The sequence below is a fragment of the Aotus nancymaae genome, unplaced genomic scaffold, assembly GCF_030222135.1.
Source record: "Aotus nancymaae isolate 86718 unplaced genomic scaffold, 86718_ANA_hifiasm-v0.15.2.pri h1tg000057l, whole genome shotgun sequence".
In the NCBI taxonomy this organism is placed as follows: Eukaryota; Metazoa; Chordata; class Mammalia; order Primates; family Aotidae; genus Aotus; species Aotus nancymaae.
The window spans coordinates 62,371,211-62,385,382 of record NW_026988471.1 but is presented as its reverse complement, the minus strand read 5'-3'; the positions used below and the strand labels follow the sequence as shown (position 1 = coordinate 62,385,382).

Sequence of the window (14,172 nt, the reverse complement as noted above, 5' to 3'; positions counted from 1 at the left end):
TCTACCTTATACTATATTCTCCATTTTCCATATTAATGACCTTTTGTTTGTTTCCAGTTTTTAACTATCTCTAACATTGGTACTGATGCAGGAACTACTGCTAAAAACAGACCTCTGTGAGAAACAGACCTCTTGGACACCGAACTAGGAAGGAAGAGGGAGCCAGGCGACAATTCTTTGTCTAATAGCCAAGCTCGTTTAACAAAGAGAGGCTCTGCCTTTATATAGGCTTACACTTTAGATATTACATGTGAAAGGGTCTTGGGTTTATAGCCTTAGAAATTACACTTACATGTGAAAGGGTCTTGGGTTTACAGTTTTAGAAATTGCATGTGAAAGGGTCTTGGTCAATGGAGGAGTGGGGTGGGGGTTTGATCTTGTTTAAATAAAAACAATGTCTTCCAGAGAGATTCCCCCATACCATGCCTGCTATCTATAGGAAGGTGATTTAGGAAGTGCCAGTCGGACAGCCTTTTCTTCTGTTGAAATGCGGTGTGGAAGTCAAGGGGGAGGTGATCCTAGATGCTTGAGTCTCCTTCTTCAGTACTATGCGCACTTTTATAAATGTCTCTTATTACAAATGAGAAGCTGTCATGGAATTTTTAGAGCTCTTTATAGAAATTTTTTTTTTTTTTTAAGGAATTTATTCAGTGTTTATAGTCAGAGATGACTTCCTTCTTTCTAACCTAAAGTAGTTATATTACACTTAAATTTGTTTCCTTTTATTCTAGAGGGCATAGTAGTTGAACTAAATTGCTTGGGTTCAAAATTCCCAACTCTCTCCTGTTTGTTTAGTCTAGGGCAAGTTAATTAATCTCTCTGACCCCGGGCTTTCACCTGCAAACAACCTCATATGGCTGTAGTAAAGATCATTGAATTAATACATATAAAGTGCCTGAAACATGGCAAACATTCAGTAAATGTTAGCTCTTATTATTCTTAATCTACCATAATGAAAGTGGAAAAAATTATTTTTATGGGATACCCATTTATACACTTAAATTCAGTACTCTTCAACCCTATCCTAAATTCTAGAGCATATGTATCAGAATTTTCATTCAAATTATATCAAAACGAATTCTATAAAAAGTTATTTATTCAGTGAGTTTAACATGTACTAGATGCCTGGCATTGTGCAAGGCACTGGACAAACAATGGTCAACTAAATTGACATGGTTTCTGCCCTTAAGAAACATCAGAGTCTAGTAGAGAATAAAGACAGATAAAAATAAACAAATAATGAATTTCAAACTTATTAGTGCTATGAAAAGAAAGAATATGGATTATGAAGGGAAAAAAACAAGGGATGTCTACTTTGGTGGGAAGGATTGGGGAAAGTCTCTTTTAGCAACTGATATTTAAGCTATAACTGCTGTTAAGTAGGGGGAAGAGTGCTTCTTACAGAGAGGTAAGCATGTGCCCAGCTCCTCATGTGGGAAAGAGCCTGGTATGCTGGGGGCTCAAGAGAAGCCAGAGAGGCAAGAGCTTAGTGAACAAAGTGGGAGTTGCATGAAGTGAAATTGGAGAGTGTAATACAATGGGAAGTAAATTATATACTTGGTCTTTGTTCCTGGTTTTTAGCACACAGCTTCTAAAACTCTTGGAATCTCTGGAGTTGATAAGAATGTCTTCTGTATGCTAAGATGACTGGTGGCTGGGGATGTCTAGATAGTTTCAGAATGGGGGCTGGTAACCAGAAAGACCAAGGGAGGTACACGATTTGAATTTTCAGCCCTACTCCCTGACCTCTAGGGGAGAGGAGAGGGGCTAGAGGTTAAGTTCAGTCAGCAATTTCCAGAGATTTAATTAATCATGCCTATTAATGAAACCTTTAACACCACTGAATAACAGGGTTCAGAGCTTCTGGGTTGGTGAACACATTGAGGTGCTGGTGGGGGTGGCAAGTCAGTAGAAGGCATGGAAGCCCTGTCCTAACCATTTCCCCACAATCACACCACCCCCCCACCCCAACTCCACCTGACCCCTGCTGCCATTTGCCCTGTGCAAAATCTTGTGTTTGGCTGTTGCTGAGTTGTATTCTTTATGATAAACCAGTAACAGTAAGTAAGGTTCCTTTCTGAGTTCTGTCAGCCATTCTAGCAATTTACAGAACCTGAGAAGGGGAAGGGGGTCGTGGGAACCCTTGCATATATAGCTAGTCAGTCATAAGTATCGGCAATACCATGGGACTTGTAACCAACATCAGAAGTGAGGATGGTCTTGTGGGACTGAGCTCTTAAACCTGTAGTGTCTGTTGCTAATTTTGGATCTTGTCAGGATTGAATTGAATTGTAAGACATCCAGTTGGTGTCCAGAGAGTTGGAGAATTGCTTGGTGTGGAAAACCTTCACACAGTTGGTGTCAGAAGTGTGAACCCAGAAAATCTGAGACAGGTCTCAGTTAATTTAGAAAGTTTATTTTGCTAAGGTTGAGGACATGCCCATGACACAACCTCGGGAAGTCCTGGCAACATGCGCCCAAGGTGGTTGCTGCACAACTTGGCTTTATACTTTTAGAGAGACGTGAAACAGCAATACAAGTAAGAAGCACATTGGTTTGGTCTGGAAAGGCAGGACAAATGGAAGCAAAGACTTGAAGCCCCAAGGGAGCTTCCTGGTCACAGATAGGTGATTCACAAATGGTTACATTCTTTTGAGTTTCTGATTAGCCTTTCCAAAGGAGGCAAATTAGATATGCATTTATCTCAGTGAGCAGAGGAGTGATTTTGAATAGAATGAGAGGCAGGTTTGCCCTAAACAGTTTCCAGCTTCAGTTTTCTGTAGTAATTTTGAGGGCCCAGGATACTTTACTTTCACAGAAGTATTGTGAGTAAAAACAGATCAGAGTGGTACATTCAAGGCCTTCCAAACCAAGTAAAGGGAAATGGATGGGAATTCTGGAAGAATTTGAGATGGAGAGGAGAAGGATCTATTTTATGTCTTAAAGGATCTATCTGTAGCATAGAAAAGGTACTGAATATAGATGATTTAGGAGATTGTAATAGATTGTTGAGGTAGTAGATGGTGGTGGTGGAGATAAAATTAGACATTTGGAAATATTTAGGATATAGAATAGACAGAACTGGGTCGATGGTTATATACGTACCTGCATATATATGAGAGAGAGGGAGGTGTCAAACATAAGAGTTTTGACTAAACAGTCTCCTTTGCAAACTTTGAAATTGTGTTTGTGGTTTTTTTATTCAGCATGCTCAGTTTTACAACTTTTCTCTTTAGTTATATAATTTATAATGGAATTCAGTATTTTTTCAAAAGTAGAGGCTCAACTAATGTGGAATTCTAGGTTATGTATACTGATTTCTTGCTTGGTTTTTAGATTAGCGATATAGTAATTCATTTTTTAATTTATTTATTTATATTTTAATTAATTCCTTGAGAATTTACACTTAACAAGGCATTGGTAAGATACAGTGATTCAGCAGTGAATTGAGTACAAGCACAATGCCAAATCACCCACACCTTATTTTTCCCAGTGGCTCCTTGATGTTTTATTGTACTATAATTCATATCCTGTAAGTTTAAATATTTCTTTATTTTTCTAAGGTTGTTTAAAATACGTACTTAACTGTATATTTTCAAGGTTTATATCTCCAGCTTATTCTGTTAGTTCTGACCAATAGCCATCCATACATTTATTCAAACTCTTATTGAAGCAAATTGAATTTTCAGTCTGTGTATTAATAACAAATTCCTAAGTTTTATTTTAAAAAGTAACACATTACTCTTTTTTTTTTTTTGGTCTTAAAATAATATCTTGCAAGCTTTGAAGGTTGAAAATTTTAATTCTAATAATCTGGGATTTGATAATCATTCTGTGTTCAGCCTTTTCATGACCTTCATGTTTTAGGATAAATCTCATTTTGCTTTCGTGATTCTAGACAGTAGACACTGTCTAGACACTTTTTTTTAAAAAAAGTGCAGTTTTAAGATTTAATACCATCACAAGTATATGTGCTATAGATTTAGAAAGAACATTATTTGAAAGTTTAATTGTTTATATTTGTTTTATAGTCATTGGTGAATTTTGAATAATAATATTTTAATATTGATTTTTCATTTCAGTTGATTGAAGATCAGCAAACATTGAAGAAAAAGTTATTGTGCTATCTGGTTAGTTGAACTTAAGCTCATGATGACAGAAAGAAGAAAATGCATTTCCTATTATAAGAAGGAGGCTCCCCACAGACATTGAATTAACAACTGGATGAGAAATTCAAGGAAACTGGGCTTATAATTCACAACAAGCCTAGATCTGGGAGATGCCAACAAGCAGAAAAACTGTGACTGAAATTGATGCAATGTTAGCAGAGTCCCGAAAGCATGCACTGCACTTTTGCTGAATTGAATATTCCAAAACCACAGGTTACAGAATTCTAACAGTGAAATTCTGAAGCATACCTAAATGTTTAAATGCTACAAGTTAACCAGGCTAAGTTTGGCAACTGTCATCTAACGAAATGAGAAAATGAAGTTTCCAAAAATATTCTTGGCAAGTTGACCCTTATAATGAAGCACTTTTCCACCTAAGTGACAGTGTCGTCTGTCAGAATTGCTTCGTTTGGTGTACAGAGAAGCCACCAAAGTTTGGCAACATGAGAATCTCCAAAAGTTAATGTTTGGTGGGCCATTAGGGAGTCTTGCATTACCAGCCCTCCATTTTTATTGAGATATAATTCACATACCTTAAAATTCACCCTTTTAAAGTGTACAATTTAGTGGTTTTTAGTATACTCAAAAGTTTGCTACCATCACCACTGTCTTAGCCCATTTTCTGTTGCTATAACGGAATACCTGTAAGTGGGTCATTTTTAAAGTGAAGAAATTTATTTCTTACAGTTTTGGAGGCTGAGAAGTCCAGTTTCGAGGGGCTGCATTTGAAGTCCTTCTTGCTGTGTGGCAGATGGCATCATATGTGAGAGACAGGAGTGTATTAGAGGGCTCTTTTTCTTTCTCTTTCTATAAGGCCACAGTCCTGTTATACTAGGGATCTACTCTTATGACCCCATTTAACTTTAATTGCCTCCTAAGAACCTATCTTAAGGATATATTGAAACCATAGCAACCACTATCTAATTGAGAACATTTTTATCAACCCAAAAAGCAATCTTATATACATTAATAGTCATTCCCTATTTTTCCCTCCCTCCAACCCCTGGGAGGCTGGAGGGAGGGAGAAATGGGGAATGACTACTAATCTACTTTGTGTGTCTATGGATTTGCCCCAGCTATACATTTCATATATATGAAATTATATGTAGTTTTATGTGCCTGTTGACTTTTCTTTTTGAAGAACCCGTAATCAGTGATAAATCTTGGCAGTGCTTTGGTAATTTTTTTCATTTCCATACTGTGGTGGTTATTCCATTAAATGATGCCTATTTTTTTTTTTTTTCTTTTTGAGACAGAGTCTTGCTCTGTCACCTAGGCTGGAGTGTGTAATGGTGCAATCTTGGCTCATGGCAACCTCCGCCTCCTGGTTTCAAGCGATTCTCCTGCCTCAGCCTCCCAAATAGCTGGGATTACAGGCATGCACCACCACGCCCGGCTAATTTTGTATTTTTAGTAGAGACGGGGTTTCTGCATTTTGGTCAGGCTGGTCTCAGAACTCCTGACCTCAGGTGATCCGCCCTCCTCGGCCTCCCAAAGTACTAGGATTACAGGTGTGAGCCACCACACCTGGCCAAATGATGCCGTTTTTCAACAAGATGATACTTGTTACACATTGCGTATGTGGCATTTTCTGGATGACATTTTTTCAGACTAGTGGATTAGTAGTAGAAGAGATCATCTTGCTTGCTTTTCTGTATCTCACTTGTTTTATTAACATTAGACTTTTTTGATGGAGTTATGTTAAAACTGTCGCATATGCATGAAAACCTTGTTCTCTGGGTGATCTTAAGACTAGAATTAGAAATGCAGTCCTTTCAATCATTTTACCAGCAGTGGACTGTATGTATGTATTATATATGTGTCTATTTGTGTGTATACCTACATATATTTCCAACCTCTGATCCCTGAGAGGACTTAGAAGCAATGACAGTCTAGTAGGAGTGAATACATTAGTGTCCACGTCTCTATTTTTAACTATCATTTTTCACTAAAAGGGCTTAGGGCCTCTTAGAGAAATAGATTGCTCTGCCAGAAAACAATGAAATGTTTAAAGAATGATGAAACCATGTTAAAAGCACACAGGAACAAGCTTAACGGAACTCCACTGGCCAAATATGAGATATTTTGAATGTTGGAGTAAATAATGATAGATTTAACTCGTTAAGTTGAAATTCACAAGTGCATGCATGAAATAAATAAAGTGTCAAACGGAAAGCTCTGCCTTAGAGTACAGTACCAACTAATGTAGAAAAGTGTTGGAATTAGAAAATCATCTTTGGCAATTCTCATAGTAATAATTTATTTGGGCAAAATCATCAGTGGATTCTGTAACTGGTTGGTGAAAGTTTTTTTGGAAATTTTTTATTTTTATTTTATTTTATTATTATTATTATTTTTTGAGACGGAGTTTCACTCTTATTACCCAGGCTGGAGTGCAATGGCGCGATCTCGGCTTACCGCAACCTCCGCCTCCCGGGTTCAGGCAATTCTCCTGCCTCAGCCTCCTGAGTAGCTGGGATTACAGGCACGCACCACCGTGCCCAGCTAATTTTTTGTATTTTTAGTAGAGACGGGGTTTCACCATGTTGACCAGGATGGTCTCGATCTCTTGACCTCGTGATCCGCCCGTCTTGGCATCCCAAAGTGCTGGGATTACAGGTGTGAGCCACCGCGCCCGGCCCAAAATTTTTTATTTTAAAAAATCTTATTATTTTAAAAATTTTGTTTTAAGTTCCAGGATACATATACAGGATGTGCACCTTTGTTACAAACGTGTTCCATGGTTGCACCTATCAACCCATCACCTAGGTATTAAGCCCTAAATGCATTAGCTGTTTATCCTGTTGCTCTCCGTCCTGCCACACCCCCAAAAGGCCCCACCCAGTATGTGTTGTTCCCCTCCCTGTGTCCATGTGTTCTCATTGTTCAGCCCCCACTTATAAGTGAGAATATGTGGTGTTTGGTTTTCTGTTCCTGTGTTAATTTGCTGAGGAGAATGGCTTCTGACTCCATCCATGTCCCTGGAAAGGACATGATCTCGTTCCTTTTTATGGCTGCATAGTATTTCATGATGTATATGTGCCACATTTTCTTTACCTAGTTTATCATTGATGGGCATTTGGATTAATTCCATGTTTTGCTATTGTGAATAGTACTGCAGTGAAAATATGTTTGCATGTATCTTTATGATAGAATGATTTATAATCCTTTGGGTATATGCCCAATAATGAGATTGCTAGGTCAAGTGGTATTTCTGGTTCTAGATCTTTGAGGAATCATCACACTGTTTTTCACAGTGGTTGAACCAATGTACATTTCCACCAACAGTGGAGAAGCATTCCTATTTTTCCACAGCCTCACCAGCATCTTTTGTTTCTTGACTTTTTAGTAACTGCCATTCTGACTGGCGTGAAATGGTATCTCATTGTGGTTTTGATTTGCATTTCTCAATGATTAGTGATGTGTAGCTTTTTTTTCACATGTTTGTTGGCTGCATAAATGTCTTCTTTTGAGAAATGTCTGTTCATGTCCTTTGCACACTTCTTAATGGGGTTGTTTCTTTTTCTTGTAAATTAAGTTCCTTGTAAATTCTGGATTTTAGACATTTGTCAGATGGATAGATTGCAAAATTTTTCTCCCATTCTGTACGTTGTGTGTTCACTCTGATGAGTTTCTTTTGCTGTGCAGAAGCTCTTTAGTTTAATTAGATCTCATTTGTCAATTTTTGCTTTTGTTGCAACTGCTTTTTTTTTTTTGAGATGGAGTCTTGCTCTGTCACCCAGATTGAAGTGCAGTGGCATGATCTCAGCTCACTGCAACCTCCACCTCCTGGGTTCAAGCAATTCCCTGCCTTAGCCTCCCTAGTAGCTGGGATTATAGGAGCCTGCCACCACGCCTGGCTAGTATTTTTAATAGAGATGGGGTTTCACTATTTTGGCCAGGCTGGTCTTGAACTCCTGACCTCGTGATTCACCTGCCTTAGCCTCACAAAGTGCTAGAATTACAGTTGTGAGCCACCTATTATTTTTTGGGATGGAGTCTCGCTTTTTTGCACAGACTGGAGTGCAGTGGTACCATCTCAGCTCACTGCAACCTCTCCCTCCCTGGTTCAAGCTTACATCTGTAATTGCAGCACTTTTGAAGGCCAAGGCAGGCAGATCACCTGAAGTCAGGAGTTTGAGACTAGCCTGGCCAACATGGTGAAACCCTGTCTCTACTAAAAATATAAAAATTAACCAGGCGTGGTGGTGCCTGCCTGTCACCCCAGCTACTCGGGAGGCTGAGGCAGGAGAATCGCTTGAACCTAGGAAGTTTCTTTATTTTATTTTAATTTGTTTTATTTTTGAGACAGAGTTTCACTTTTATTGCCTGACTGTAGTGCAGTGGTGTGCTCTGAGCTCACTGCAACCTTCATCTCCCGGGTTCAAGTAATTTTCCTGCCTCAGTCTCCCAAGTAGCTGGGATTACAGACATGCACCACCACACCCGGCTAATTTATTTGTATTTTTAAGAGATAGGGTTTCAGCCTGTTGGTCAGGTTGGTCTCAAATTTCTGACCTCAGGTGATCCACCTGCCTCGGCCTCCCAAAGTGCTGGGATTACAGGCCCTGAGCCACCACGCCTGGTCCCATATGAATTTTAAAGTAGTTTTTTCTAATTCTGTAAAGAATTTCAGTGGAAGTTTAATGGGAATAACATTAAATCTATAAATTACTTTGGGCAGTGTGATCATTTTCACAATATTGATTCTTCCTATCCGTGAGCATGGAATGTTTTTCTATTTATTTATTTCCTCTCTGATTTCCTTGAGTAATAGTTTGTAGTTCTCCTTGAAGAGGTCCTTCACTTCCGTTGTTAACTATATTCCTATATATTTTACTCCCTTTGTAGCAATTGTGAATGGGAGTTCATTCATGATTTGGCTCTCTGCTTGTCTGTTGTTGGTGTATAGGAATGCTTGTGATTTTTGCACATTTATTTTGTATCCTGAGACTTTGCAGAAGTTGCTTATCAGCCTAAGACACTTCTGGGCTGAGGTGATGGTGTTTTTTAGATATAGGATCATGTCATCTGCAAACAGACAGTTTGACTTTCTCTCTTCCTGTTCGAATACTCTTTATTTCTTTCTCTTGCCTGATTGTCCTGGCCAGAACTTCCAATACTATGTTGAATAGGAGTGGTGAGAGAGTGCACACTCATCTTATGCCGGTTTTCAATGGGAATGCTTTCAGCTTTTGCCCATTCGGTATGGTTTTGGCTGTGGGTTTGTCATAAATGGCTCTTGTTATTTTTAGATTCCATCAATACCCAGTTTATTGAGAGTTTTTGACATGAAGCGATGTTGAATTTTATCGAAGGCCTTTTCTGCATTTATTGAGATAATCATATGGTTTTTGTCTTTAGTTCTGTTTATGTGATGAATTATGCTTATTGATTTGCATATGTTGAACCAGCCTTGCATCCCAGGAATGAAGCCGACTTGATCATGGTAGATAAGCTTTTTGATGTGCTGCTAGATTCGGTTTGTCAGTATGTTATTGAGGATTTTTGCATTGATGTTCATCAGGGATGTTGGCCTGAAATTTTCTTTGTTATATCTGCCAGGTTTTGGTATCAGGATGATGCTTGCCTCATAACATGAGTTAGGGAGGAGTCCTTCTGTTTCAGTTGTTTGGAATAGTTTCAGAAGAAATGGTACTAGCTCCTCTTTGTACCTCTGGTAGAATTCAGCTGTAAATTCATCTGGTCCTGGCCTTTTTTTGGTTGCTAGGCCATTTATTGCTGTTTCAATTTCAGAACTTCTTATTGGTCTATTTAGGGATTCAGCCTTTTCCTGGTTCAGTCTTGGGAGGGTGTATGTGTCCAGGAATTTATCAGTTTCTTCTAGATTTTCTAGTTTATTTGCGTACAGGTGTTTATAATATTCTCTGATGTTGTTTGTATTTCTGTGGGGTCAAGGATGATATCCTCTTTATAACTTTTTATTCCGTCTATTTGATTATTCTCTCTTCTTTATTAGTCTAGCTGGCAGTCTATTTTATTTTTATTTTTTCAAAAAACTAGCTCCTGGATTTATTTATTTATTTATTTGAAGAGGGTTTTTATGTCTCTTATCTCCTTCAGTTCTGTTCTGATGTTGGTTATTTCTTGTTCTCTAACTCTTTTAGTTGTGATGGTATGGTGTTGATTTGAGATCTTTCTAGCTTTTTAATGTGGGCATTTAGTATATAAATTTCCTTTATAATACTGCTTTAGCTGTGCCCCATATTCTGTTGTTTTCTCTTTGTTCCCATTGGTTTCAAAGAACTGCTTGACTTCTGTCTTAATTTCATTTTTTACCAAGGAGTCATTCAGGAGCAGGTTGTTCAATTTCCATGTAGTTGTGTGGTTTTGAGTGAGTTTCTTAATCTTGACTTCTAATTTGATTGCACTGTGGTCTGAGAGACTTATAATTTCAGTTCTTTTGCATTTGCTGTGGAGAGTTTTATTTTCAGTTACGTGATAAATTTTAGAGTAAGTGACATATGGCACCAAGAAGAAAGTATATTCTTTGTTTATGGGTGGAGTGTTCTGTAGGTAACTGTCAGGTCCACCTGATGGAGAAATGAGTTCAAGTCCTGAATTTTCTTGTTGTTTTCTGTCTAATATTGACAGTGGGGTGTCAAAGTCTCCCATTATTTTTGTGTGAGAGTTTAAGTCTCTTTGTAGGTCTCTAAGAACTTGTTTTATGAATCTGGGTGCTCCTGTATTGGGTGCATATATATTTAGGATAGTTAGTTCTTCTTGTAGAATTCAACCCTTTACAATTATGTAATGCCCTTCTTTGTCTTTTTTGATCTTTGTTGGTTTAAAGTCTATTTTGTTAGCAACTAGGATTGCAACCCCTGCTTTTTTTTTTTTTGCTTTCCATTTGCTTGGTAAATTTTTCTTCATCCTTTTTGCCTATTCTTAAATGAAGAATGCTGCTTTTATCTAAACCAATATGACTCCATCAGAGGACTTAAAGACAGGACCCAAAAGCTCGTTCATCAGGCAAATAATTATTCTGGACCTCGCTGGCTGCTCTCTAACTAGGCATCATGGCTCCTTCAATTAGCAGGCCCCCTTAAACCCGTTTTTCTCCTTCTCTTATTCGGCCCTTACCTTTTCTGACTAATCTCTCAATTCCTACAAAATCGTATCCAAGCTGTAACCAGTCAGTATGACAAATGCTCCTCTTAACAACCCTACAATATCAACCTTTGCCTTCAAATCTCTTGGCAGTCTAACTTCTTTCCCATTTTTAGGTTTTTATGCCACCCCCAATCCCACTTGAAGAAGCCCTGAGAAAGGTCACCTGTCATCCTCTTTACCACCCCCAAAATTTCACTGCCCTCCTTTTTCTAGTTTTTACTTTTTCCTTTATATTTTTAGTTTAAAAAGACAGGAATGCAAGATTCTCTGAACTGGCTGCACCATGGACTACACCATGGTGACTCCTGTGACCCACACATACACTTCCAGATGGACTTCTGGAGCCAGAAAGTCTGAGTCAACCTTATGACACTGGACCCTGCATCCTGATTAACTGAGCTTGCAACATTCTGCCATTGTTCTTGCCTCAACCACTCCTCCCTTAACTGATAAGCCAAACTTGAGACACTGGACCTTGGACCTTGTGATACCCTCCTGGTGACATCCCCCTCCACCCCCCCGGCTTACAAAAACTGCCCTGAACTGTAACTTTTGTGACTTTCTACTGCCTACCCCAAACCTATAAAACTGATTCTTATCCCACCGCCCTCTGCTGACTCTCTTTTTGGACTTAGCCAACCTGCATCCGGATGAATAAACATCCATATTGCTCACACAAAGCCCATTTAGGGGGTCTCTTTATTCAGACCATGATTAACACTTTTATTTTGAGCCTATGTGTGTCTTTGCACTTGAGATGGGTCTCTTGAATACAGTACACCAGTGGGTCTTTATTCTTTATCTAGCTTGTTATTCTGTGTCTTTTAATTGGAGCATTTAGCCCATTTATATTTTAAGTTTAATATTCTATGTGAATTTGATTCTGTCATCGTGATGCTAGCTAGTTATTTTGCAGACTTGTAGTTGCTTCATAGTGTCAGTGGTTTTTGTACTTCAGTGTGTTTTTGTAGTAGCTGGTAATGTTTTCTCCTTTCCATATTTAGTGCTTCCTTTAGGAGCTCGGCCTGGTGGTGATAAATTCCCTCAGAATTTGTTTGTCTGAAATTTTTATTTCTCCTTTGCTTATGAAGCTTAGTTTGGCTGTATATGAAATTCTGGGTTGGGAATTCTTTTCTTTAAGAATCTTGAATATTGGCCCTTGTTCTCTTCTGGCTTATAGGGTTTCTGCTGAGAGGTCTGCTGTTAGTCTGATGGGCTTCCTTTGTAGGTGATCTGGCCTTTCTCTCTGGCTGTCCTTAACATTTTTTCTTCATTTCAACCTTGGAGAATCTGATGAATATGTGTCTTGGGATTGATCTTTTCATGGAGTATCTGACTGGTGTTCTGAAAACTGAAAAAGCCAGAGTGCTGCTTCTTTTCCAAATGATCTCAACACCTCTCCAGCAGGGGAACAGAACTGATGGAGGCTGAGATGGATGAATTGACAGAAGTAAGCTTCAGAAGGTGGGTAATAACAAACTTCTCTGAGCTAAGGATCATGTTCTAACCCAATGCAAAGAAGCTAAATTTGAATGTTGGCCTGTCTTGCTAGTTTGGGCAAGTTCTCCTGGAGTATATCCTGAAGTATGTTTTCCAACTTGGTTTCATTCTCCCCATCTCTTTCAGGTACCCCAGTCAATTGCAGGTTTGGTCTTTTTACATAATCCCATGGTTCTTAGAGGTTTTGTTTGTTCCTTTTCATTCTTTTATCTCTATTCTTGTCTGCCTTTCTTATTTCAGTAAGATAGTCTTCAAGCTCTGAAATTGTTTCCTCCGTTTGGACTATTCGACTGTTAATACTTGTGGTTGATTTATGAAGTTCTTGCAGTACGTTTTTCAGCTCCATCAGGTCATTTCTCTCTAAACTGGTTATTCTTGTTAACAGCTCCTGTGATGTTTTATTATGGTTCTTAGCTTCTTTGCATTGGGTTAGAACATGCTCCTTTAGCTCAGCCAAGTTTGTTATTACACACCTTCTGAAGCTTACTTCTGTCATTTCATCCATCTCAGCTTCTACCCAGTTCTGTGCCCTTGCTAGAGAGGGTTATTTGGAGACAAGACACTCTGGTTTTTTAGTTTTGTGCATTTTTTCATTGATTGTTTCTCATGTTCATGAGTTTGTCTAGCCTAAATCTTTGAGGCTGCTGTCCTTTGTAAGTGATTTGATGGGGACATTTTGTTGATGCTATTGTTGTTCCTTTCTGTTTGTTTTTCTTTTAACAGTCAAGCCCCTCTCCTGTAGGGCTGCTGCGGTTTGCTGGGGGTCCACTCCAGACTCTATTTGCCTGGGTCCCTCCTGCGCTGGAGGTGTCACCAGTGGAGGCTGCAGAACAGCAAAGATGGCTGCCTGCTCCATCCTTTGGTATCTCCGTCCCAGTGGGGTGCTGACCTGATGCCAGTGGGAATGCTCGTGTATAAGGTGTCCCGCAACCCCTGTTGGAAGGTCTTACCCAGCTGGGAGGCACGGGATCCAGGATCCACTTAACGAAGCACTCTGGCTGTCCCGTGACTGAGAGGGTGTGCTGCACTGGGGGGAATGCCATGGCCTGGACCACCTGGATTCCCTAGACCCAGCAGGCGAAAGACTGAGTCTGCTGATCTACAGAGATTATGGCTGCCCCTCCTCACAGGGACACAGTCTCAGGGAGATCAGAGTTCTGTCCATAAACCCCTAGCTAGAGTTGCTGAAACTCCCTCAGGGAGGCCCACCAACTGGTGAGGAGGGATGTGTCAGGGTCTGGCTTAAAGAGGCAGTCTAGCTTAAAGAGGCAGTCTGGCCACAATCTTTCACAGCCACTATGCTACGCTGTGAGGAATTCCTTCTGTGTCCAAACCGCCCAGTCTCCTTGGCACTGGCAGGGGAAAAACA

The 14,172-nt window shown here is 39.4% G+C and overlaps 1 protein-coding gene across 9 annotated transcripts in view; it reads left to right on the top strand.

Moving 5' to 3' along the window:
- WDPCP (WD repeat containing planar cell polarity effector) overlaps nucleotides 1–14,172 on the top strand; it is a 783,785-nt gene that overhangs the window by 241,578 nt on the left and 528,035 nt on the right. The window contains exon 1 of one of the 9 annotated variants that reach the window (XM_064364173.1): nucleotides 4,119–4,130. The exons of the other annotated variants lie outside the window; for them this stretch is intronic. The gene's annotated coding sequence lies outside the window, so the exon portion shown is untranslated. Of the gene's footprint in view, nucleotides 1–4,118; nucleotides 4,131–14,172 lie in introns of those variants that run through there. 9 annotated transcript variants of the gene reach the window in all.